This window comes from Oncorhynchus nerka, linkage group LG18, assembly GCF_034236695.1.
Source record: "Oncorhynchus nerka isolate Pitt River linkage group LG18, Oner_Uvic_2.0, whole genome shotgun sequence".
Lineage (NCBI taxonomy): Eukaryota > Metazoa > Chordata > Actinopteri > Salmoniformes > Salmonidae > Oncorhynchus > Oncorhynchus nerka.
In genome coordinates, this window is record NC_088413.1 from 43,907,965 (window position 1) to 43,933,492 (window position 25,528).

At 44.1% G+C, this 25,528-nt stretch overlaps 1 non-coding gene across 1 annotated transcript; it reads right to left on the minus strand.

The window, feature by feature from the left end:
* Positions 1–10,487: 10,487 nt before the first annotated feature.
* Positions 10,488–10,568, minus strand: trnav-uac (transfer RNA valine (anticodon UAC)). Its single transcript has one exon. It is a non-coding gene; the product is annotated as a tRNA-Val (tRNA).
* Positions 10,569–25,528: the final 14,960 nt, after the last annotated feature.

Here is a 25,528-nt window from a genome sequence, read left to right on the forward strand (position 1 = left end):
AAAATAAAAAAAAAGATAATACTGAAACTCTCACCCACAAGCCGAACACAAATCACATGTTGCTGCTAAATGGTGGTTGCCTTTGGGGTCAGACTTGCCTATAACCACAGCCTTGGGTTGGAGCATTATTATTCATGATTACAGGTTAGGTCAGTGTTCTGGTTGGATTCACAATGAAATGTTTCATTTTTGGCAACATAAACAATAATACCATAGTAGAGTAGAGTATTTATTATAGAGCCTTTATTATAGACCCTTTGACGCCACCGGTCGGCCATATTGGCACTCCCCAGAAGGAGCATTCCTCCATAGGAATGAATGGAATTCTACACTATTTCAATTCAATGTTTAAAGGACAAAATCACACATATTTAAGTACTTGCTTTTGAAGTGGGGACAGTAGCATTATAACTTATAACTGCCACAAGAGCATTAGTGAGGTTGGGCACGGATGTTGGAGCGAGCGGTCGCATCCGCGCTTCGGTCTGCTTCGGTCTGCAGGTTGTATAACTTTTCATTACATTTCATTATAGTACAACGGTTTGATTTGTCTAATCTTAGCAATTTCTTCTTAGCTAGCTACATAGCCGTCTTTGTATCAAAGATAATTGCGTAATTATCGTATTTCGTCGTCCTCCTATCTGCCCAGCAGCTAGCCAGCTAGCTAACGTTCAACGTCTACCGTAGCACTGTAGTAACTATCACACTCAACTGAACGACTTGATTAGTGTAGTGTTAGCTAGCTACATAGTTGTCTTTGCTGTCGTCGTATCCAAGATAATTGTGTAGTTTAGAGTGTGTAGTCTTAGAGCGATTATCTTAATTTACCGAGGTTAGCTAGCCAGCTATTTGTCGTCCTTAACGTAGGAGTCACTCCTAGCTAGCCAACAGCTAGCCAACGTCTACTGAATAGAACTTTCGCATTCGGTCGCATTCCGCTCGCTCCACAGGTAGTATCACATTTTCATTTCATTTCATTACAGTCCCAACGGTGTGATTTGTTTGATCGTAGCTAGCTACATAGCTAGCTACATAGCCGTCTTTGTTTCAAAGATAATTGTGTAGTCTAGAGCGATTTTCTAGGTTAGCTAGCCAGCAATTGTCGTTCTTTTAACGCAACGTAACGTAATCAACACTGCTAGCTAGCCAGCTAGCCCCCGAATAGCAGCATTGTAGAAACTTTACACTCAACGGAACGACTTGATTAGTGTAGTATCAACAACGCAGCCACTGCCAGCTAGCCTACAAAGTCAACAACGCAGCCACTGCCAGCTAGCCTACCTCAGCAGTACCGTATCATTTTAATCAATTAGATTCTTGCTACGTAAGCTTAACTTTCTGAACATTCGAGACGTGTAGTCCACTTGTCATTCCAATCTCCTTTGCATTAGCGTAGCCTCTTCTCTAGCCTGTCAACTATGTGTCTGTCTATCCCTGTTCTCTCCTCTCTGCACAGACCATACAAACGCTCCACACCGCGTGGCCGCGGCCACCCTAATCTGGTGGTCCCAGCGCGCACGACCCACATGGAGTTCCAGGTCTCCGGTAGCCTCTAGAACTGCCGATCTGCGGCCAACAAGGCAGAGTTCATCTCAGCCTATGCCTCCCTCCAGTCCCTCGACTTCTTGGCACTGACGGAAACATGGATCACCACAGACAACACCGCTACTCCTACTGCTCTCTCTTCGTCCGCCCACGTGTTCTTGCACACCCCGAGAGCTTCTGGTCAGCGGGGTGGTGGCACCGGGATCCTCATCTCTCCCAAGTGGTCATTCTCTCTTTCTCCCCTTACCCATCTGTCTATCGCCTCCTTTGAATTCCATGCTATCACAGTTACCAGCCCTTTCAAGCTTAACATCCTTATCATTTATCGCCCTCCAGGTTCCTCGGAGAGTTCATCAATGAGCTTGATGCCTTGATAAGCTCCTTTCCTGAGGACGGCTCACCTCTCACAGTTCTGGGCGACTTTAACCTCCCCACGTCTACCTTTGACTCATTCCTCTCTGCCTCCTTCTTTCCACTCCTCTCCTCTTTTGACCTCACCCTCTCACCTTCCCCCTACTCACAAGGCAGGCAATACGCTCGACCTCATCTTTACTAGATGCTGTTCTTCCACTAACCTCATTGCAACTCCCCTCCAAGTCTCCGACCACTACCTTGTATCCTTTTCCCTCTCGCTCTCATCCAACACTTCCCACACTGCCCCTACTCGGATGGTATCGCGCCGTCCCAACCTTCGCTCTCTCTCCCCCGCTACTCTCTCCTCTTCCATCCTATCATCTCTTCCCTCTGCTCAAACCTTCTCCAACCTATCTCCTGATTCTGCCTCCTCAACCCTCCTCTCCTCCCTTTCTGCATCCTTTGACTCTCTATGTCCCCTATCCTCCAGGCCGGCTCGGTCCTCCCCTCCCGCCTCCGTGGCTCGACGACTCATTGCGAGCTCACAGAACAGGGCTCCGGGCAGCCGAGCGGAAATGGAGGAAAACTCGCCTCCCTGCGGACCTGGCATCCTTTCACTCCCTCCTCTCTACATTTTCCTCCTCTGTCTCTGCTGCTAAAGCCACTTTCTACCACTCTAAATTCCAAGCATCTGCCTCTAACCCTAGGAAGCTCTTTGCCACCTTCTCCTCCCTCCTGAATCCTCCTCCCCCTCCCCCTCCTCCCTCTCTGCAGATGACTTCGTCAACCATTTTGAAAAGAAGGTCGACGACATCCGATCCTCGTTTGCTAAGTCAAACGACACCGCTGGTTCTGCTCACACTGCCCTACCCTGTGCTCTGACCTCTTTCTCCCTCTCTCTCCAGATGACATCTCGCGTCTTGTGACGGCCGGCCGCCCAACAACCTGCCCGCTTGACCCTATCCCCTCCTCTCTTCTCCAGACCATTTCCGGTGACCTTCTCCCTTACCTCACCTCGCTCATCAACTCATCCCTGACCGCTGGCTATGTCCCTCCCGTCTTCAAGAGAGCGAGAGTTGCACCCCTTCTGAAAAAACCTACACTCGATCCCTCCGATGTCAACAACTACAGACCAGTATCCCTTCTTTCTTTTCTCTCCAAAACTCTTGAACGTGCCGTCCTTGGCCAGCTCTCCCGCTATCTCTCTCAGAATGACCTTCTTGATCCAAATCAGTCAGGTTTCAAGACTAGTCATTCAACTGAGACTGCTCTTCTCTGTATCACGGAGGCACTCCGCACTGCTAAAGCTAACTCTCTCTCCTCTGCTCTCATCCTTCTAGACCTATCGGCTGCCTTCGATACTGTGAACCATCAGATCCTCCTCTCCACCCTCTCCGAGTTGGGCATCTCCGGCGCGGCCCATGCTTGATTTGCGTCCTACCTGACAGGTCGCTCCTACCAGGTGGCGTGGCGAGAATCTGTCTCCTCACCACGCGCTCTCACCACTGGTGTCCCCCAGGGCTCTGTTCTAGGCCCTCTCCTATTCTCGCTATACACCAAGTCACTTGGCTCTGTCATAACCTCACATGGTCTCTCCTATCATTGCTATGCAGACGACACACAATTAATCTTCTCCTTTCCCCCCTCTGATGACCAGGTTGCGAATCGCATCTCTGCATGTCTGGCAGACATATCAGTGTGGATGACGGATCACCACCTCAAGCTGAACCTCGGCAAGACGGAGCTGCTCTTCCTCCCGGGAAGGACTGCCCGCTCCATGATCTCGCCATCACGGTTGACAACTCCATCGTGTCCTCCTCCCAGAGCGCTAAGAACCTTGGCGTGATCCTGGACAACACCCTGTCGTTCTCAACTAACATCAAGGCGGTGGCCCGTTCCTGTAGGTTCATGCTCTACAACATCCGCAGAGTACGACCCTGCCTCACACAGGAAGCGGCGCAGGTCCTAATCCAGGCACTTGTCATCTCCCGTCTGGATTACTGCAACTCGCTGTTGGCTGGGCTTCCTGCCTGTGCCATTAAACCCCTACAACTCATCCAGAACGCCGCAGCCCGTCTGGTGTTCAACCTTCCCAAGTTCTCTCACGTCACCCCGCTCCTCCGCTCTCTCCACTGGCTTCCAGTTGAAGCTCGCATCCGCTACAAGACCATGGTGCTTGCCTACGGAGCTGTGAGGGGAACGGCACCTCAGTACCTCCAGCCTCCGATCAGGCCCTACACCCAAACAAGGGCACTGCGTTCATCCACCTCTGGCCTGCTCGCCTCCCTACCACTGAGGAAGTACAGTTCCCGCTCAGCCCAGTCAAAACTGTTCGCTGCTCTGGCCCCCCAATGGTGGAACAAACTCCCTCACGACGCCAGGACAGCGGAGTCAATCACCACCTTCCGGAGACACCTGAAACCCCACCTCTTTAAGGAATACCTAGGATAGGATAAAGTAATCCTTCTCACCCCCCCCTTAAAAGATCTAGATGCACTATTGTAAAGTGGCTGTTCCACTGGATGTCATAAGGTGAATGCACCAATTTGTAAGTCACTCTGGATAAGAGCGTCTGCTAAATGACTTAAATGAAAATGAAATGAATAACAAACTTTTTGTTGTTGTTTTTGTTTAGCTCACATAATATAATTCTAAAGTATGCATTAAGAAGCCTCTTGGACCTAGACTTGGCGCTCTGGTACCACTTGCCATGTGGTAACAGAGAGAACTGTCTATGACTAGGGTGGCTGGAGTCTTGGACAGTTTTTAGGGCCTTACTCTGATACCGCCTGGTATATAAAGGTCCTGGTAGGCAGGAAGCTTGGCCCCAGTGATGTTCTGGGCCATACACACTACCCTCTGTAGTGCCTTGCGGTCGGAGGCCGAGCAGTTGTCATACTAGGTAGTGATGCAACCTGTCAGGATGCTCTCGATGGTGCAGCTATACAGTGCCTTGCGAAAGTATTCACCCCCCTTGTCATTTTTCCTATTTTGTTGCCTAACAATCTGGAATTTAAATTGATAGTTTGGGGGGTTGCATCATTTGATGTACACACCATGCCTAACACTTTGAAGATACCAAATAGTTTTTGTGAAACAAACAAAAAACAAGACAAAAAATGAAAACTTGAGTGTGCATTATTGTTCACCCCCCAAAGTCAATAATTTGTAGAGCCACCTTTGGGGCATGTCTAAATAAGCTTGGCACATGTAGCCACTGGGATTTTTGCCCATTCTTCAAGGCAAAACTGCTCCAGCTCCTTCAAGATCGATGGGTTCCGCTGATGTACAGCAATCTTTAAGTCATAAGACAGATTCTCAATTGGATTGAACCCAACACCTGTCATCAGAGGCTTTGACTAGGCCATTCCAAGACATTTACATGTTTCCCCTTAAACCACTTGAATGTTACTTTAGCAGTATGCTTAGGGTCATTGTCCTGCTGGAAGGTGAACCTACGTCCCAGTCTCAAATCTCTGGAAGACTGAAACGGGTTTCCCTCAAGAATTTCCCTGTTTTTAGTGCCACCCATCATTCCTTCAATTCTGACCAGTTTCCCAGTCCCTGTCGATGAAAAACATCCCCACAGCATGATGTTACCACCACCATGATTCACTGGGATGGTGATGAGAGTTGTTGGGTTTGCTCCAGACATAGTGTTTTCTTTGATGGCAAAAGGCTCAATCTTAGTCTCATCTGACCAGAGTACCTTCTTCAATATGTTTGGGGAGTCTCCCACATTACTTTTGGCAAACACCAAACCTATTTGCTTATTTTTTCTTTAATCAATGGCTTTTTTCTGGCCACTCTTCTGTAATGCCCAGCTCTGTGGAGTGTACAGCTTAAAGTGGTCCTATGGACAGATACTCCAATCTCCGCTGTGGAGTTTTGCAGCGCCTTCAGGGTTATCTTTGGTCTCTTTGTTGCCTCTCTGATTAATGCCCTCCTTGCCTGGTCCGTGAGTTTTGCTGGGCCCGCTCTTGGCAGGTTTGCTGTGGTACCATATTCTTTCCTTTTTTTAATAATGGATTTAATGGTGCTCCGTGGGATGTTCAAAGTTTCTGATATTTTGTTATAACCCAACCCTGATCTGTACTTCTCCACAACTTTGTCCCTGACCTGTTTGGAGAACTCCTTGGTCTTCATGGTGCTGCTGTAATAGCTTCCCTTTGTAGCCTGCCACATCCGACGAGTGTCAGAGCCGGTGTAGTACAATTCGATCTTTGTCCTGTATTGGAGCTTTGCCTGTTTGATTGTTAGTCGGAGGGCATAGCGGGATTTCTTATAAGCTTATAAGTCCCGCTCCTTGAAAGCGGTAGCTCTACCCTTTAGCTCAGTGTGGATGTTGCCTGTAATCCATGGCTTCTGGTTGGGGTATGTACGTACAGTCACTGTGGAGATGACGTCATCGATGCAATTATTGATGAAGAGTTCAATCTTGGTTTCATCAGACCAGAGGATCTTGTTTGTCATGTCTGGGAGTCTTTAGGTGCCTTTTAGCAAACTCCAAGCGGGCTGTCATATACCTTTTTACTGAGGAGTGGTTTCCGTATGGCCACTCTTCCATAAAGGCCTCATTGGTGGAGTGCTGTAGAGATGGTTGTCCTTCTGGAAGGTTCTCCCATCTAGAACTCTGACAGAGTGACCATCAAGTTCTTGGTCACCTCTCTGACCAAGGCCCTTCTCCCCTGATTGCTCAGTTTGTCCAGGCAGCATGCTCTAGAAAGAGTCTTGGTGGTTCCAAACGTCTTACATTTAAGAATGATGAAGGCCACTTCCCCAGATCTGTGCATTGACACAATCCTGGCTCGGAGCCCTACGGACAATTCCTTCAACCTCATGGCTTGGTTTTTGCTCTGACTTGTACTGTCAACTCCTTTCCAAATCATGCCCAATCAATTGAATTTACAACAGGTGGACTCCAATCAAGTTGTAGAAACTTCTCAAGGATGATCAATGGAAACAGGATGCACCTGTGTTCAATTTCTGAGTCTCATAGCAAAGGGTCTGAATACTTACGTATTCGTGTTTTCGCTTTATCTTTATGAGTATTGTGTATACATTGCTGAGGATTTTCATTTATTTAATCTATTTTAGAATAAGGCTGTAACATTAACAAAATGTGGAAAAAGTCAAGGGGTCTGAATACTTTCTGAAGGCACTGTATATATAAAAGAAAAAAAGGCTGCAAATGTCAATACAACCAAACAAGCAAGGGCTATAATCACAAGTTAGTCATAACATGGCTAATAGGCTAGCTTTTCTATTTATTTAGCAAACTAAAAAATGTTAGCTAGCCAGCTGCTGGGAGGATGTTGTCGTTGGACGAGTGAGTGAGTGGCCAACTTTTTCCCCCATATTGTTTTTCTGTGGCTACAGCTAGAGATGCAGGTGTCATTTGGTTTTCTTGTAAGAAACGTGAATTACTTTTCTAGCTAGCTATGCTGTATTTCAATGACTGTTATCCATAGTTAGCATATCTCTTAGTTGTCAATCAAATGTATTTGGCATCGATCAAACAAGCGGGCAGGCTAGCAAGTTCACATTCAGTTGTCAAAACATGGGTTGGGACAAGCATGCATTGGCAGGAAAGCTGCAGAAAGGCATGCATGCTACTATTCCCCAATGTTTATCAGTGCAATTTTAACGGCAACTACCCAAAAAAGTTTGAGAGGATTTATACTGTTCCCTTGTTTATTTTTATCTCATCTCGCCCTGGCTAACATTAGTTGTTGATCTTGTTGTTGATGTGCATAGGCAACTGAGGGAAAGAGAGCCTACCTTTTCATGGTTGTTTGTATCAATAGGATTGTAAAGTTCCCAAATGTATATTTGCAGAAATCCATTCAGGTGTTTTTTGTGCTTTTGGCAAATGCCCAAAAAAGCGATCGCTTTCTAATGGTCTACAGTTGCGCTGTTACTTCTTCCTGTAAACACACAGTCCAGTTCAAAGTGCATGATGGCAGGCCCATGTGGCCTATATTTTACTTCTTCATTTCTCAAAATAAAAACATCAACCAATTTCTAAAGACTGTTGACATCTAGTGGAAGCCATAGGAACTGCAACCAGATTCCTCATACATATAATTTCCCTTAGGAAACTAATTGAAAACACAGTTACCTCAATTAGTTTTTTCCTGGATGGTTTGTCCTCTGGGTTTCGCCCGCCAAATGAGTTCTGTTATACTCACAGACATGAGTTGAACAGTTTTAGAAAACACTCAAAAGTTTCTATCTAAATCTACCAATGATATGCATATCCTAGCTTCTGGGCCTGAGAAACAGACAGTTTACTTTGGGCATGCTTTTCATCCGGACGTGAAAATACTGCCCCCTATCCCAATGAAGTTAAGGTGTCTGTATTAGAATAAACGTTTCAAAAACAAATGTAGACATTAATAAATGCATTTCTATAGCTTGCAAAATACGTTTTACATAGGTGGGGGAGTGCCAAGATGGAAGCGCAGTGGCTTCCAAACTGCACCCCCTATCAGTCATATAGTGTATGTAGGGAGATACCTACATACAACTGAATGTATTCAACTGAAATGGGTCTGCCACAGTTAACCCAACCCCTCTGAATCAGAGAGGTGCAGAGGACAGCCTTAATCTACAGCCATGTCTTCGGCACCCGGGGAATAGTGTGTTAACTGCCTTGCTCTCAGGGGCAGAATGACAGATCTTTACCTTGTCAGCTCAGGGATTCGATCCAGCAACTTTTTGGTTACTGGCCCAACACTCCTACCCACCAGGTTACCATATATATAAATTATTGGAAGCAATTCATTTAACATCGCATTGGAAAAACTCAATGGACAAATTACATTAAAGATACACAAAAAAGCAATATATACAGCAATACACTGCCTTCAGAAAGTATTCATACCCCTTGACTAATTCCACATTTTATTGTGTTACAGCCTGAATTTAAAATGGATTAAATATATTTTTTCTCAACGATCTACACATCTATAATATCAAACTGAAAACATGTTTTTAGACATTTTTGTAAATGTATTGAAAATAAAATACAGAAATATCTCATTTACATAAGTTTTCACACCCAAAGTCAATACTTTGCAAAAGCACCTTTGGCAAGCGATTACAGTTGTCTTTATGGGTAAGTCTCTAAGAGCTTTCTACACCTGGATTGCGCAACATTTGCCCATTATTATTTTCAAAATTCTTCAAGCTTGTGTCAAATTTCTTGTTGATCATTGCAAGACAAGCATTTTCAGGTATTGCCATAGATTTTCAAATACATTTAAGTCAAAACTGTAACTCGGCCACTCAGGAACATTCACTACCTTCTTTGTAAGCAACTCAAGTGTAAAATTGTGTTTTAGGTTATTGTCCTGCTGAAAGGTGAATTCATCTCCCAGTGTCTGGAGGAAAGCAGACTGAACCAGGTTTTCCTCTAGGATTTTGGCTGTGCTTAGCTCCATTCCGTTAATTTTTTATCCTGAAAAACTTCCCAGTCCTAACGATTACAAGCATACCCATAACATGATGCAGCCACCACTATGCTTGAAAATATGGAGAGTGGTACTCAGTAATGTGTTGTATAGGATTTGCCACAAACATTACACTATGTATTCAGGGTAAAAGTTCATTGCTTTACCAATTTTTTTGCAGTATTAATTTAATGCCTTGTTGCAAACCGGATGAATGTTTTGGAACATTTTTATTCTGTACAGGCTTCCATCTTTTCACTGTGTCAATCAGGTTAGTATTGTGTATTAACTACAATACTGTTCATCCATCCTCAGTTTTCTCCTATCACAGTCATTAAACTCTGTAACCTTTTTAAAGTCACCATTGGCCTCATGGTGAAATCACTGAGTGGTTTCCTTCCTCTTTGGCAACTGAGTTAGGAAGGACGCCTGTATCTTTGAAGTGACTGGGTTTATTGATACACCATCCAAAGTGTAACTTCAACATGCTCAAAGGTATATTATTTTATTTTACCCATCTACCAATATGTGCCCTTCTTTCCGAGACATTGGAAAACCTGCCTGGTCTTTGTGGTTGAATCTTTGTTGTAATCCACTGCTCGACTTTAGGGACCATACAGACAATTGTATGTTTGGGGTACAGAGATGAGATAGTCATTCAAAAATCATGTTAAAAACTATTATTGAACACAAAGTGAGTCCATGCAACTTATTATGTGACTTGTCAAGCACATATTTACTCCTGAACTTATTTCGGCTTGCCATAACAAAGGGGTTGAATACTTATTGACTCAAGTTATTTCAGCTTTCATTTTCAATTAATTTGTAAACATAAAAAATAAATAAATACACTTTATGGGGCATTGTGTAGGTCAGTGACAAAAAAGGAAATCGCAATTGAATCTATTTTCAATTCAGGTTGTAACGCAACAGCATTTGGAAAAAGTCAAGGGGTGTGAATACTTTCTGAGGGCACTGTACAAACCGAATTACAAATGTTCCTCAATTGAAAAGCATTGGAATTTCATTGTACTTCCTGAATTGACCCCAACCCTGATATTTACGTTTTTGTAATTTAGTAGATGCTCTTATCCAGAGCAATTTACAGTACTGAGTGTATGCATTTTCATATTTTTCCCCCCATGGGAATCAAACCCACAACCCTGGCGTTGTAAGCGCCATGCTCTACCAACTGAGCCACAAAGTACAAGAGGAAGTAAGGAAGTAGACCTATAAACCAGGCATGAATACAGAGTCAATCCATACCTAACAGTACTACTGCAGCTTATTGAGAAAGCTGATAGCAGCTGGCATGAAGTACAGTTTTGACCTGTTCGTTTTAATCATAGGGAGCTTGTATCTGTGCTCTGAGGGAAGCAACAGAAATTCATCAGAGTGGAGGCTGTGATTCCCAGAAGTAAAATTGTATTCAATTTGTGGAAACATAAAGGGTTTTGTGGGGAAAACTATTAATAATGTGTCTCTACTGTGCATATTCAGCTTTAGGATCTTAATTTGAGCCAGTTTCCTACAGCAGGAAAATAATCCTGCAGCAACAGGAAATGTGAATTATTATGTGGATTATAATTCATGGCCATTTTTGTAGGGGTTGATACTTTTTTCATAAGGGAAAATAAAGTCTGAAATTTCGAAGTGAACATTTAAAACTTTAGAAGCCTTTTTAAAGCAGGAAAGTTCTCCTGCAACAGGGTAACCAAATTAAGATCCTACATCTGTACTATGTACAATGTATGTTTTCTTGTGTGTGTGTGTGTGTGTGTGTGTGTGTGTGTGTGGTGGTGGGGATCTCTGTGGACTATTCCTCTTTTGGGATTTTTTACACAAACTACATTTGTTTCATTTAGCTGTATCAATGACATGTTTGCTTATTATTTTACTTCTTGCTAAATTGTGGAACTGAACATTTACTTTCACTGGAGGACAAATACATTGCTGCTTAAATAAACAGACTTGATTTCGTTTTTTTTCAGTTGTGTTTCAGGGACTGAGCCTATACAGCGGATTTATTTGTAAATACATATATCATTCTTTACATGACATTCATGATCCCCCTGTAATTCTATTAGCGGCATTGGGTCCAGTGCTAACTGACCGTTATAGTACAGATAGTACACATTAGCATTTGATTCTCTGAAAGGCCATTGGTGGTGTCAGTTTACCTGTAACCAGGTACAGGTGTAGTTCACACAGAGACCCATCTGTGTCTCACTAGACTGGGCTGTGTTCCAGGTAGTAAAACAGGCCTATTCCCAAACACACCAGGTCTGTCTGTCAGAGAAGAACAAAGGTGCTGCACCACCCTGACCCCCTCCGGCGGCCGCTCCTGAATAATTGCTGAGCTGCACTCTTCCCCTCTCAACTCTCTTTTCCTTCCCGCCTTCACCCCTGTAAACCCCAGACATTAAATAATGCTGCCTGCACATGAGCTCCAGATGGAAGTCATTTGTAGGGTACAGATCTAGGATCTGTTTCCCATTCTGCAATCCTAACATTGCCCATTATGGGTGAAAACTCAAAACTGACTGTAGATCAGTATCTAGGGGCAATGTCAAATTCTACCTGAAAGTGATGAGTAGGTGTAGGGTGAGAGAGAGTACCAGTTCACTTTCCAATGGTCTTGCAGACACACACTGCCCAGCTGAGTGTGTGTGTCAATTCGTCGGGGCATGGACTCTAAAATCTGTAGAACACGTTCCACAGGGATGTTAGCCCGTGTTGACTCCAATGCTTCCCACAGTTGTGTCAAGTTGGCTAGATGTCCTTTGGTGGTGGACCTTTGTTGATATACACGGCAAACTGTTGTGTGAAAAACTCAGCAGCGTTGCAGTTCTTGACATAAACCTATCCGCCTGGCACCTACTACCATACCCCACTCAAAGGCACTTAAATATTTTGTCCTGCCCATTCACCCTCTGAATGGCACACATACACAATCCATGTCTCAATTGTCTCAAGGCATAAAAATCCTTCTTTAACATGTCTCCTCTCTTCCATCGACACTGATTGAAGTGGATTTAACATGTGACATCAATAAGGGATCATAGCTTTCACCTGGCCAGTCTATATAATGGAAAGTGCAGGTGTTCTTAATTTTTTGTATACTCAGTGTATGTTTGTGTGTCAGACATTACCTCACCTAACTGCCATTGGTGATAGAACCGTGACTATGTGTGTATGTGTTCACAGAAACATGTATGGAGCCAGCACATGGAGACTTGCAAAAAAAAGTATGTGATGAAGTCCAGGCTGACAGACGAGCTTGATAGAGTTGTCTCTGAATGGAGAGAGATCTGGCACTCGGCATAACATTTTTACTAGACACAACTTTTACTTGTATTGTTTTTTTAATATTATTGAATTGAATGGTATCAGTCTATATGAGGAGGGAGAAACCCTGTGTATTCTGCACCAGGATCAGGAAACTCCTTTGTATATGGAACACCACACTGACATGTTTGCCAAGGTAGTCTCATTACCACCAGACAAAATGCCGATGGGCACAATATCTGTGTCGGCTGGGAATGACAATGAAAGGTGAACATTGTTATATTATCAGAACACTGCTTCTATGGTATTATGTAAAGGCTTGTTTATTCTACATGGACCTGTGACTATATTGGAAAGTTATCAAAGCACTTAGTTTATACATAAATTCAGCAATTGTATTCTTCTCATATTAGTCTGTAGCCTACTGACCTATTCAAAGCTTCCTCTGGCATCTCACCGTACATTTGTCTGTAGTTATTGAACTCAACCTGCAGGAGGTTTGTTTGTTGTGATTGAGTGGGAGGAAACAGCTGCCGGCAAGGTTCTGACAGATGGGGGTGTCTTGGTGGCAGCAAGGACACACCCAAGAAACACCCACATCAAACCCATTTGGCTTCTGTCATGGCCGCCAGCATTTCTTGAGGAGCAAGCCAAAAAACTAGGCCAAATCAGCGGGTGCAGTTCCCCTTTAAACAGTGTAGTCATTATTATTCCCTAATAACATTATCTTTCTTTAACTCAGTTCTACCCCTTTGAATGCCTATCACAAGAGTTAGTGCAAAGGTGGACTTTATGCTTCACTTCTGGAGCCTATTGTCACACAGTCGGACCCTGTTTTCAATTCGATGTACTTCTGTACTTCTGTACTGAATGATTAATCTAATTTTAATCGGACAAAATTATGATATAATGGAAATGGACAAAAAATTTAAATAAATCAGTAATTTTCTAGGTAGTGGTAATACTACATAAAGTATGTCCATATTTATTCCTAGCCACCCATAATGACCTTTATTATTGATATGATTTAATCTCTCCCTCATTAAGAGTGGACTTCTAAGTGGTCTAGGGTTCTTGGCAAGGCTTGTCTCTACACTACATGGCAAAAAGTATGTGGACACCTGCTCGTCGAACATCTCATTCCAAAATCATGGGCATAAATGTGGAGTTGGTCCCACCTTTGCTGCTATAACAGCCTCCAATCTTCTGGGAAGGCTTTCCACTAGATGCACACACACACACGCGCACGTACACAAATTCACACACATACAAAGAGGCTGAGGCTACTACGTCAGTTAGTCCCCTGTAGTGCAGAGTGGTATTAGGTCTGTATAAAGAGTCTGTTCTCTCAGGCCTTTAGTGTAACTTTGTGCTACCAGGCCAACGCCTCATCCTGTCTGAGGTGAAATGACTATTAATAGAATGGAACACATCACTCACTGCAGCAGCTTTATTCTGTCATGCCCTGCCACCACACTGTGACCAAGGATTCCCGATGTCATCAAACTAGGAATACACTTCTATGGGCTCGATTGTATTTTGGTTGTAATAATTTCAAGTGTCAAGTTTTTATTGTTACGTCTACATGTACAGTGAAATGCCTTTCTTGCAAGCTCTAAACCCAACAATGCAGTAATCAATATCAGTAATAGTATAACAAATTGTAGTAGAAAAGAAAGTAAGTAAGCTATATAAAAGGGGCAGTTCTAGGGTCAGTGCCAATACCATATTTACAATTTTGCAGGGATACTGGAGTGGAAGGGATAAATATATATAGGGGTAAGATGACTAGGCATCAGGATATATGATAGAGTAGCAGCAGTGTAAATGATGATTGCATGTGTGCATGTGTGTAGAATCAGTATGAATGTCTGAGCGTGTTATGTGTGTGTGAGCAAGTTAAGTGTGTTTGTGTGTGTGTTGGAGTGAGTGTGAGTGATTGTGTAGAGTTCTAGGTAGTGGTAATACGCCCCATTTACCACTTCCGGGTTGGAGCGAGCAGTCGCATCCGCACTTCGGTCTGCACTTCGGCCTGCAGGTAGTATAACTTTTCATTACATTTCATTACATTTCATTATAGTACAACGGTTTGATTTGTCTAATCTTAGCAATTTCTTCTTAGCTAGCTACATAGCCGTCTTTGTATCAAAGATAATTGCGTAATTATCGTATTTCGTCGTCCTAACGTATCTGCCCAGCAGCTAGCCAGCTAGCTAACGCCCACCGTCTACATAGCTAGCTACATAGCCGTCTCTGTATCAAAGATAATTGTGTAGATAATTGTGTAGTCTAGAGCGATTTTCTAGGTTACCTAGCCAGCTATTGTCGTTCTTTTAACGCAACGTAACGTAATCAACACTGCTAGCTAGCTAGCCAGCTAGCCCCTGAATCAACAACGCAGCTAGCTATTTGTCGTCCTTAACGTAGGAGACACTGCTAGCTAGCCAACAGCTAGCCAACGTCTACCGATTAGAACTCAACAACCCGGTCGCATTCCGCCTCGCTCCACAGGTAGTATCACATTTTCATTTAATTTCATTACAGTACAACGGTTTGATTTGTTTGATCGTAGCTAGCTACATAGCTAGCTACATAGCCGTCTCTGTATCAAAGATAATTGTGTAGTCTAGAGCGATTTTCTAGGTTACCTAGCCAGCTATTGTCGTTCTTTTAACGCAACGTAACGTAATCAACACTGCTAGCTAGCCAGCTAGCCCCCGAATCAACAACGCAGCCACTGCCAGCTAGCCTACAAAGTCAACAACGCAGCCACTGCCAGCTAGCCTACTTCAGCAGTACTGTATAATTTTTAATAATTTTAGTCAATAATATTCTTGCTACGTAAGCTCAACTTTCTGAACATTCGAGACGTGTAGTCCACTTGTCATTCCAATCTCCTTTGCATTAGCGTAGCCTCTTCTGTGGCCTGTCAACTATGTGTCTGTCTATCCCTGTTCTCTCCTCTCTGCACAGACCATACAAACGCTCCACACCGCGTGGCCGCGGCCACCCTAATCTGGTGGTCCCAGCGCGCACAACCCACGTGGAGTTCCAGGTCTCCGGTAGCCTCTGGAACTGCCGATCTGCGGCCAACAAGGCAGAGTTCATCTCAGCCTATGCCTCCCTCCAGTCCCTCGACTTCTTGGCACTGACGGAAACATGGATCACCACAGATAACACTGCTACTCCTACTGCTCTCTCTTCGTCCGCCCACGTGTTCTCGCACACCCCGAGAGCTTCTGGTCAGCGGGGTGGTGGCACCGGGATCCTCATCTCTCCCAAGTGGTCATTCTCTCTTTCTCCCCTTACCCATCTGTCTATCGCCTCCTTTGAATTCCATGCTGTCACAGTTACCAGCCCTTTCAAGCTTAACATCCTTATCATTTATCGCCCTCCAGGTTCCCTCGGAGAGTTCATCAATGAGCTTGATGCCTTGATAAGCTCCTTTCCTGAGGACGACTCACCTCTCACAGTTCTGGGCGACTTTAACCTCCCCACGTCTACCTTTGACTCTTTCCTCTCTGCCTCCTTCTTTCCACTCCTCTCCTCTTTTGACCTCTCCCTCTCACCTTCCCCCCCTACTCACAAGGCATGCAATACGCTCGACCTCATCTTTACTAGATTCTGTTCTTCCACTAACCTCATTGCAACTCCCCTCCAAGTCTCCGACCACTACCTTGTATCCTTTTCCCTCTCGCTCTCATCCAACACTTCCCACACTGCCCCTACTCGGATGGTATCGCGCCGTCCCAACCTTCGCTCTCTCCCCCGCTACTCTCTCCTCTTCCATCCTATCATCTCTTCCCTCTGCTCAAACCTTCTCCAACCTATCTCCTGATTCTGCCTCCTCAACCCTCCTCTCCTCCCTTTCTGCATCCTTTGACTCTCTATGTCCCCTATCCTCCAGGCCGGCTCGGTCCTCCCCTCCTGCTCCGTGGCTCGACGACTCATTGCGAGCTCACAGAACAGGGCTCCGGGCAGCCAAGCGGAAATGGAGGAAAACTCGCCTCCCTGCGGACCTGGCATCCTTTCACTCCCTCCTCTCTACATTTTCCTCTTCTGTCGCTGCTGCTAAAGCCACTTTCGACCACTCTAAATTCCAAGCATCTGCCTCTAACCCTAGGAAGCTCTTTGCCACCTTCTCCCCCTCCTGAATCCCCCCCCTCCTCCCTCTCTGCAGATGACTTCGTCAACCATTTTGAAAAGAAGGTCGACGACATCCGATCCTCGTTTGCTAAGTCAAACGACACCGCTGGTTCTGCTCACACTGCCCTACCCTGTGCTCTGACCTCTTTCTCCCCTCTCTCTCCAGATGAAATCTCGCGTCTTGTGACGGCCAGCCGCCCAACAACCTGCCCGCTTGACCCTATCCCCTCCTCTCTTCTCCAGACCATTTCCGGAGACCTTCTCCCTTACCTCACCTCGCTCATCAACTCATCCCTGACTGCTGGCTACGTCCCTTCCGTCTTCAAGAGAGCGAGAGTTGCACCCCTTCTGAAAAAACCTACACTCGATCCCTCCGATGTCAACAACTACAGACCAGTATCCCTTCTTTCTTTTCTCTCCAAAACCCTTGAACGTGCCGTCCTTGGCGAGCTCTCCCGCTATCTCTCTCAGAATGACCTTCTTGATCCAAATCAGTCAGGTTTCAAGACTAGTCATTCAACTGAGACTGCTCTTCTCTGTATCACGGAGGCGCTCCGCACTGCTAAAGCTAACTCTCTCTCCTCTGCTCTCATCCTTCTAGACCTATCGGCTGCCTTCGATACTGTGAACCATCAGATCCTCCTCTCCACCCTCTCCGAGTTGGGCATCTCCGGCGCGGCCCACGCTTGGATTGCTTCCTACCTGACAGGTCGCTCCTACCAGGTGGCGTGGCGAGAATCCGTCTCCTCACCACGTGCTCTCACCACTGGTGTCCCCCAGGGCTCTGTTCTAGGCCCTCTCCTATTCTCGCTATACACCAAGTCACTTGGCTCTGTCATAACCTCACATGGTCTCTCCTATCATTGCTATGCAGACGACACACAATTAATTTTCTCCTTTCCCCCTTCTGATGACCAGGTGGCGAATCGCATCTCTGCATGTCTGGCAGACATATCAGTGTGGATGACGGATCACCACCTCAAGCTGAACCTAGGCAAGACGGAGCTGCTCTTCCTCCCGGGGAAGGACTGCCCGTTCCATGATCTCGCCATCACGGTTGACAACTCCACTGTGTCCTCCTCCCAGAGCGCTAAGAACCTTGGCGTGATCCTGGACAACACCCTGTCGTTCTCAACTAACATCAAGGCGGTGGCCCGTTCCTGTAGGTTCATGCTCTACAACATCCGCAGAGTACGACCCTGCCTCACACAGGAAGCGGCGCAGGTCCTAATCCAGGCACTTGTCATCTCCCGTCTGGATTACTGCAACTCGCTGTTGGCTGGGCTCCTGCCTGTGCCATTAAACCCCTACAACTCATCCAGAACGCCGCAGCCCGTCTGGTGTTCAACCTTCCCAAGTTCTCTCACGTCACCCCGCTCCTCCGCTCTCTCCACTGGCTTCCAGTTGAAGCTCGCATCCGCTACAAGACCATGGTGCTTGCCTACGGAGCTGTGAGGGGAACGGCACCTCAGTACCTCCAGGCTCTGATCAGGCCCTACACCCAAACAAGGGCACTGCGTTCATCCACCTCTGGCCTGCTCGCCTCCCTACCACTGAGGAAGTACAGTTCCCGCTCAGCCCAGTCAAAACTGTTCGCTGCTCTGGCCCCCCAATGGTGGAACAAACTCCCTCACGACGCCAGGACAGCGGAGTCAATCACCACCTTCCGGAGACACCTGAAACCCCACCTCTTTAAGGAATACCTAGGATAGGATAAAGTAATCCTTCTCACCCCCCTTAAAAGATTTAGATGCACTATTGTAAAGTGGCTGCTCCGCTGGATGTCATAAGGTGAATGCACCAATTTGTAAGTCGCTCTGGATAAGAGCGTCTGCTAAATGACTTAAATGTAAATGTAAATGTTCTGTGAGTGTGCATAGAGTCAATGCAAAAATAAAATAGAAGGGTCAATGCAGATAGTCTGTGTAGCCAGTCTGTGTTGAGGGTTAGCGTGAAGGAAGATATGTTGCCTATCTTCATCACCTGGACTTGGTGAACAATGAGTCAAGACTTCCACTGTGCTAGAGTCAGCACACCATTTGCTGTTGATGAAGAGGCATACCCCTCCCCCTCTCGATATCCCTGAATCCAATGTCCTGTCTGCTAGGTGAATGGAGAATCCATCGAGTTGGATAACCACGGGGGGTATCTTGTCCAAAAGCCATGTTTCAGAAAATCAGAGAATATTGCAATTACGAGAGTCCCATTGATAGCAAATCCGTGATTGGATATCAACCATCTTAATATCAAGTGATTGGTCAATAGAATAGAGGGAAGAGGTGGCCGGTTTTCCCTTCCCCTTGACCTCGTCAGGACTCACCATCTCCTGCCTCTTTGTCGCCAGTGTTTCATCTTGGGTAGCCTGAAAATTAGGTGGGGATTACACAATGACTCCAGGGAAGATGAGTCGAAGTTGAAACCGGAATTGAGGTTTATAGCTGACAATTTGATGTTCAAAAGTTCTTGTCCATCATAAGAAATTATAGTGCAAACAAAAAAGTAAAGATAAACAGCAAAAAAAATATCACAAAATAGCAAAGTTGGGGCAGCCATCTCCATATAAATAATAATGTGTCATTTGGAAGTTTTATTCTCTATTACTTTGTGTTTGTAATATTTCTATGTGGCTCTAAAAAAACGTGTGTGTGCATGGGTGTGTATGTTGGAGTTTGTATCATGACTCTTTAATTTGTTCCTTGACTTTGTATTTTAGCTCAACGATGATGCACATAGGATGCTATATAGTTGACTATATTTTTTTCTTTTTACGGGGATATGTACTGATGTCACCACCTCATTTCCGAGACTGACCTGGCAAAATGTCAGTGGAAAACGTTACCTCAGTAACACAGTAGCTCTGTGTGTGTGTGTGTGTGTGTGTGTGTGTGTGTGTGTGTGTGTGTGTGTTGCTTAAAGCCTTGGTTGACATCTCACCCACTACTCCCTTACATAAAGAGGTCTAGGTGGCATTTTGTGCTCCTGCTCTATAGAAGATGATGAAAAGCACATGCTGTTGAATAGTTTTCACCGTAACAGACCCCCACGGCATACATTATTGGAAAATGATGGGCTAGGTTTGTCAGTAGTAAGCTTGGAACTTAATGCCTTTACATACGCATATGTGAGTTTGAATCAGAATGCTTTTGCTACGGTGGGAACATTTAAGTCCGAGTGTGATGTCAGTAATGTTTGTGGAAATGTATGTAAACGTCAAGTTGTTTATTGTTTTTGTCTGTGTATTTTGTTTGTTGTAAAAAAAGAAAATCTAAATAACAATTATTTTGCTAAAGGGTTACTCTACCCAGCACTGATACTGTACATCTAAGAAGAAGAGAGTGAGAAAATGAAAGGGAGAAAAGAGAGGCAGCTCACTCAAGGCGAAAGAGAGATTCTGGGACATTCTAGGACAGTATAAAGAGGATGCTGTTATAAACAGTGTGTTTACTCTAGTCTATAGAGTGTCTAGCTGTGTGGAGCGTGGGCCAGACCCCCAGAGGGGTGATATATTTACTATGGTCCTCTTTTGGAGTGTGCGTCCCTCTACTCTGTACGGCTCCCAGCACCACTGACCTCTGGATGATGCTGTCAGTCTGACCCTTCAACTCAAGCTCAGAAAACTCTAAAGGATAGCTTCTTGGAAATCTCTCTCTCTCTCTTCGTGTGCCTGTCTATTTCTTATATATCCTCCTATAGCACTAAAGCTAGGTGCTCCTATAGGTGCTCCTATAGCACCCTCTCTGCTCCTCAACCAAAAATTCTCCAACTCTCAGTCTGAAAACACAGGGCCTCTAAAACTAACCCTCTTCATCCACTAACATTTGAGTAGACAAAGGGCCTCTTATTAAGATGAGGCCCCATGTCAATTCACAAATATATGCAAAGACAATTTAAGTTCCCTCTACATTTTAAAACACTCAGCCATAAAACAATAACCCCCATCTCCTATATTTCACTACAGGATAGTAGGGTGACCCAAATCCCACCTCTCTATTCACCAACACAGGGGCCTTTAAAATAGGGGCCACATTCACAAATGGCCCTCTCTCTATATTGCAGACCTAGTTCCCAGAAACACAGAGGGTCCGGCAGCCGACCTCAATCAGACACATGTCCTCTTGGGTTTTATTTCAGGTTGTTATGGTAAAAGATAATGGGTTCTCAATGACTTACCGTAATTGCTGGACTATAAGCCACTACTTTATTCCCACACTTTGAACCTCACGGTTTATACAATGACACGGCTAATTTATGGATTTTTCCCGCTTTCGCAAGATTCATGCCGCCGCCAGAAAACTGAGTGAACTGAATAATGTGACGTAAATCGAGCGCGCTCAAACTTCCCATCATTCTGATTACGGTAGTAATTTTGTCACCCTCATCATGGCAAAGACACGGAGAAATGCATATGATGCAGCTTTCAAGTTGAAGGCGATCGATCTGGCTGTTGGAAAAAGAAATAGAGCTGCTGCATGGGAGCTTGGCCTTAATGAGTCAATTATAAGACTTTGTAAACAGCAGCGTGAGGAACTGACTCAGTGCAAAAAGACAACAAACCTTTCAAAGGGAAGAAAAGCAGATGGCCCAAAGTATTTGCAGCCACTCGACATCAGTGTAAATCGTGCATTTAAGGTGGCGCTCCGTGTTCAGTGGGAGGCTTGGATGACAAGTGGGGAGAAATCCTTCACCAAAATGGGCCGCATGCGAAGAGCAATTTATGGTCAAGTCTGCCAGTGGGTCCTGACAGCGTGGAGCATTGTCAAAAAATCCACTATCATCAACGGGTTTCGAAAGGCTGGACTGCTGCGTGTTGAAGGGGCAGCATGAGCTCAGCAGGGTATTTGCCTCGGGGTGAAAGTGACTTGGCTCCGGATGAAAGTGACGAGAGCGACAATGAAAACGATCCAACATCGGATGAAGCAATTCTGAGGCTATTCAACTCCGACACCGAAGGAGATGACTTCAGTGGTTTTAGTGCACAGGAGGAGGCTTGGTAGGTTACTGTTTTATTTTTGTTACAAGCCATGTTTCGTTAAAGCCTATTTATTTTTGTTACAAGCCGTGTTTAGTTTAAAGGCTGTGTAAAGTTCATTTGTTTCAATGTACCGGTAGGCACCTGCGGCTTATAGACATGTGCGGCTTATTTATGTACAAAATACATATTTTTTAATAATTCAGTGGGTGCGGTTTATATTCAGGTGTGCTTAATAGTCCAGCAATTACGGTACCTGGTTAAATAAAGGCTAAATAAACAGAAATACATTTTACTTTATTTGTTCATGAAACCTAATTACAGTTTTGATTGAATAGGGGGCAGGGGCTTAGTTCTTAGCTCTTCATAATCTTAGCAGAGTCAGAACATACAGGAAGGCTATGTTTTCAATTACACTCACTTGAACAAACTGCTGAAGTTACAAGCAGCAAATGCAATGCAGATTGGTTCTTTAAACATTTTAAAGGGTTTGTCTGCTTGTGCAGTATGCTAAGTAGCCTGTAATCCCATTTATTGCTGTAGAAAACGGTATGCTCTTTACTTGGAAACGTTTATGGGTGACTCAGCTCCTTGGCCTGTATCTCCTCTGGTCTCAGTAGGTGGCATCATCCTATAAACGACCGAGGCACTGAATGGAATTATGGGAGTTTGTCACGCATTCATTTGACAGACCCGTTCCCTGTACAGCCAGCTTCTTCAGTGTGGCATTTCACATGTTAACTAGCATAGCATAGAGGAGCACTGTCAGCAGTATACAATAGGATGCTAGCAGCACACCTACAGCTGGGTTGCTAGCATAACATCCTACGCTAACAGTGCTCTGCAATACAATGCTATGCTATAGTGTTTTGCCTTCAGAGGTAAGCTGTGCTGCTAGCATAGTATCCTATTGTATACTGCTGACAGTGCCCCTCTATGCTATGCTATGTTTAGCTATTATCCTGTTATAGTGCATTTTAAAGGTGCACTATGGTTATGTTCCAATATCCTTGCTAGCATACCACTAAGAATGGTCGACCCTTATATGACTCCCGCAATCCTATAGGATTTTGTATCAACTCTATCAGAATCCTATTGGATTCCTATTGGACTATTGTTTTCCTATAAAACAGTGCTAACATGGCATCCCTCTGTTTGAGCAGGGTGTTTCAGTAGGCTAAACTAGATAGCTGCATTTGCTAGCAGTAAGTGAAACTAAAAGTGAAAAAAAATAAAATCTGTCTCTCGCTTCGCCTTCATTTTGGAAATAAATTAATTCCTTCAAAACTGTTCAACTATTCTCTTTCTCTCTCTCTCTGAGTCAGCTACTCACCACACTTTATACAGGGCAGTACTAGCTAGCTATAGATTTTAGTACTAGATTAATTATCTGATCCTTTGATTGGGTGGACAACATCTCAGTTCATGCTGCAAGAGCTCTGATAAGGTGGAATACGTCTTCCGGAAGTTGTCATAATTACTGCATAAGTCTATGGAAGTGGGTGAGAACCATGAGCCCCCTAGGTTTTGTATTGAAGTCAATGTACCCAGAGGAGGACGGAAGCTAGCTGTCTTTCAGCTAGCTTGTTGAGGCTACTGTAGACCTTCTTTGCAAAATAGTGTGTTTAATCAGTTATTTGGTGACGTGATTATATTTAGTATAGTTTTATCTAAGAAGTATAACTTTTTAAACGTTTTCCAATTAAAATGGGATGGTCCTCGCCTTCCTCCTCTGAGGAGCCTTCACTGAAATAAAAAGTAGTCCTATTGGAACCTACGTAATTCCCACAATCGTAAAGGTTTAATTCCCACAATCCTTCTAGAGTGTATCACCTCTAGAATCCTATTGTATCACCTCAGAATCCTATTGGATTCCTTTTGGACTACTTTTTTCCTTATTGGAAATCAAAAGTCATCCAATTGGATCCTATAGTTATATTTCTTTTATGTTTTTTTTCCAACAAAACATACACATACAAATGACAACATACAGACGCACACAAACATCCACAACATCACTCCTGCCCAGACCCACCTGCTCACACCCCTATCTCAGGTGCCCGTATCACTCTCCACCACATGACCTCAAACTGCACCATTTTGTTTCTCTCCGTCGCCCACACACTTTCAACATTTAGATAATTAAGCCTTTGACCTTTCCATTGTGTTAACGATGGATGATTCCCCGTTTTAAGTCTTTTGTTCATGATGATGGGTATCTCGCTGCACTTTCAAAGGCCATGTCTTGAAATATGCAAACAGAAGGATTAAAAGTACATTTATCCTATAGGTTTTGTGACCCCAATCAGAACCTTATTATAATTATAGTTTGCTGTCATTAGTTCCAATGCAACAACATTAATTACAACATTTTAGTTGATCATAAACAACCGTTCTATATTAATTTATGTTTTTATTCACTTGTAAGAAAGCCTGTCCCTTTAAGAGTGACTGATGATGTCACGGTTCGAGCTCAAAGTGTTAATTAGCCTAACTCCCAAGTTCAGCTCCCCAGCTGTGGCTGTGCAGAGAATCTCCAGTTTTCCAACATTATTATTCTAACGGTTTTATCCTACACTGTGCATTAATGTAATAACTGTGATTACAGTACTGTATGAAGTTGTCAATGTTTTAGTCATATTTCCATAATTGTACAGCATTTATGCACTCATTTTTATGCTAGCTCAGAAACTACTGTTAGACTTATTTTGCCTGTCAGCTGACTAGCTAGCTAGCTAAGTTGTAGCCATTTGTTTGTCATTGTTGAGTCAGTGTATTGTTATAGCAAATAAGAAAAGTTTGACCTTGTTCGTTATTGCTAAATATATGTGCCTTATGGGCAAGTTAACCCCATTTTCTTGATTTCTGGTACATCCCTAGTAGAAAATCCTATATGATTTTATCCTATAGAGGGCTTGCAGTTGTCTTACGATGCCTCCTAGCGGCCATGTTGGAAGACCACCACATAATTTTGTTTGACAACAACAGCTGGGTGGCTACACCCAAACTGCATGAAAGAAGTGTCTAAACCTAGTTGATTCATCACCACGGTAATTTTATGTGCAGTATTTGGCTGCTCTAACAAGGCTGGAAAGACAATGGGAGAAAAATATGTTTACAGATTACCCGCAATCATAAAACCCCAATGAGATATGACTCAAGAAAATCTAAGAAACTTTTGGCTCGACAAGACCTGATCCCAGACAGCTGACACTACAGAGTCTGCTCTGATCATTTAATCACTGGTAAGTCTGATAGATTTCAAGTTTAGTTTAACTGTTATGCTAACCACGTGTTAACAACCAGACTAAGTTAGCCAACATTAGCTTGTAGTCTAGCTGTTAGCATGTGTCTCTAACATAGGTAGCGCATGAGTTTCAAGTTTTGGGGAAGCAATTTTTTCATCATAAAAATGCACCTTTATAGTAAAGCATTGCATGAATCTATCATCACATTTGCAAACTAACGTAAGTCCACTATTCTTAATGTAATGAGTACATTGTATAGTCATAATTTATGCTATGAATGAGCATGTAGTGGTGTTGCAAACTGGTCTCAGAGCATTTCGTATTACTCTATGTAAATCTGAGACACTCCATTTAGTACATTACATTTGGTATGGTTACATAAGAAAGATGGTTGCTGAAGGCAAAAATGAAAGAAGGCGGATTTGTTGGCTTGGATAACGCAAACGTCTCGCAACTCAAAGGTTGCAAGTTCGAATCTCATCACGGACAACTTTATCATTTTAACTAATTAGCAACTTTTTCAA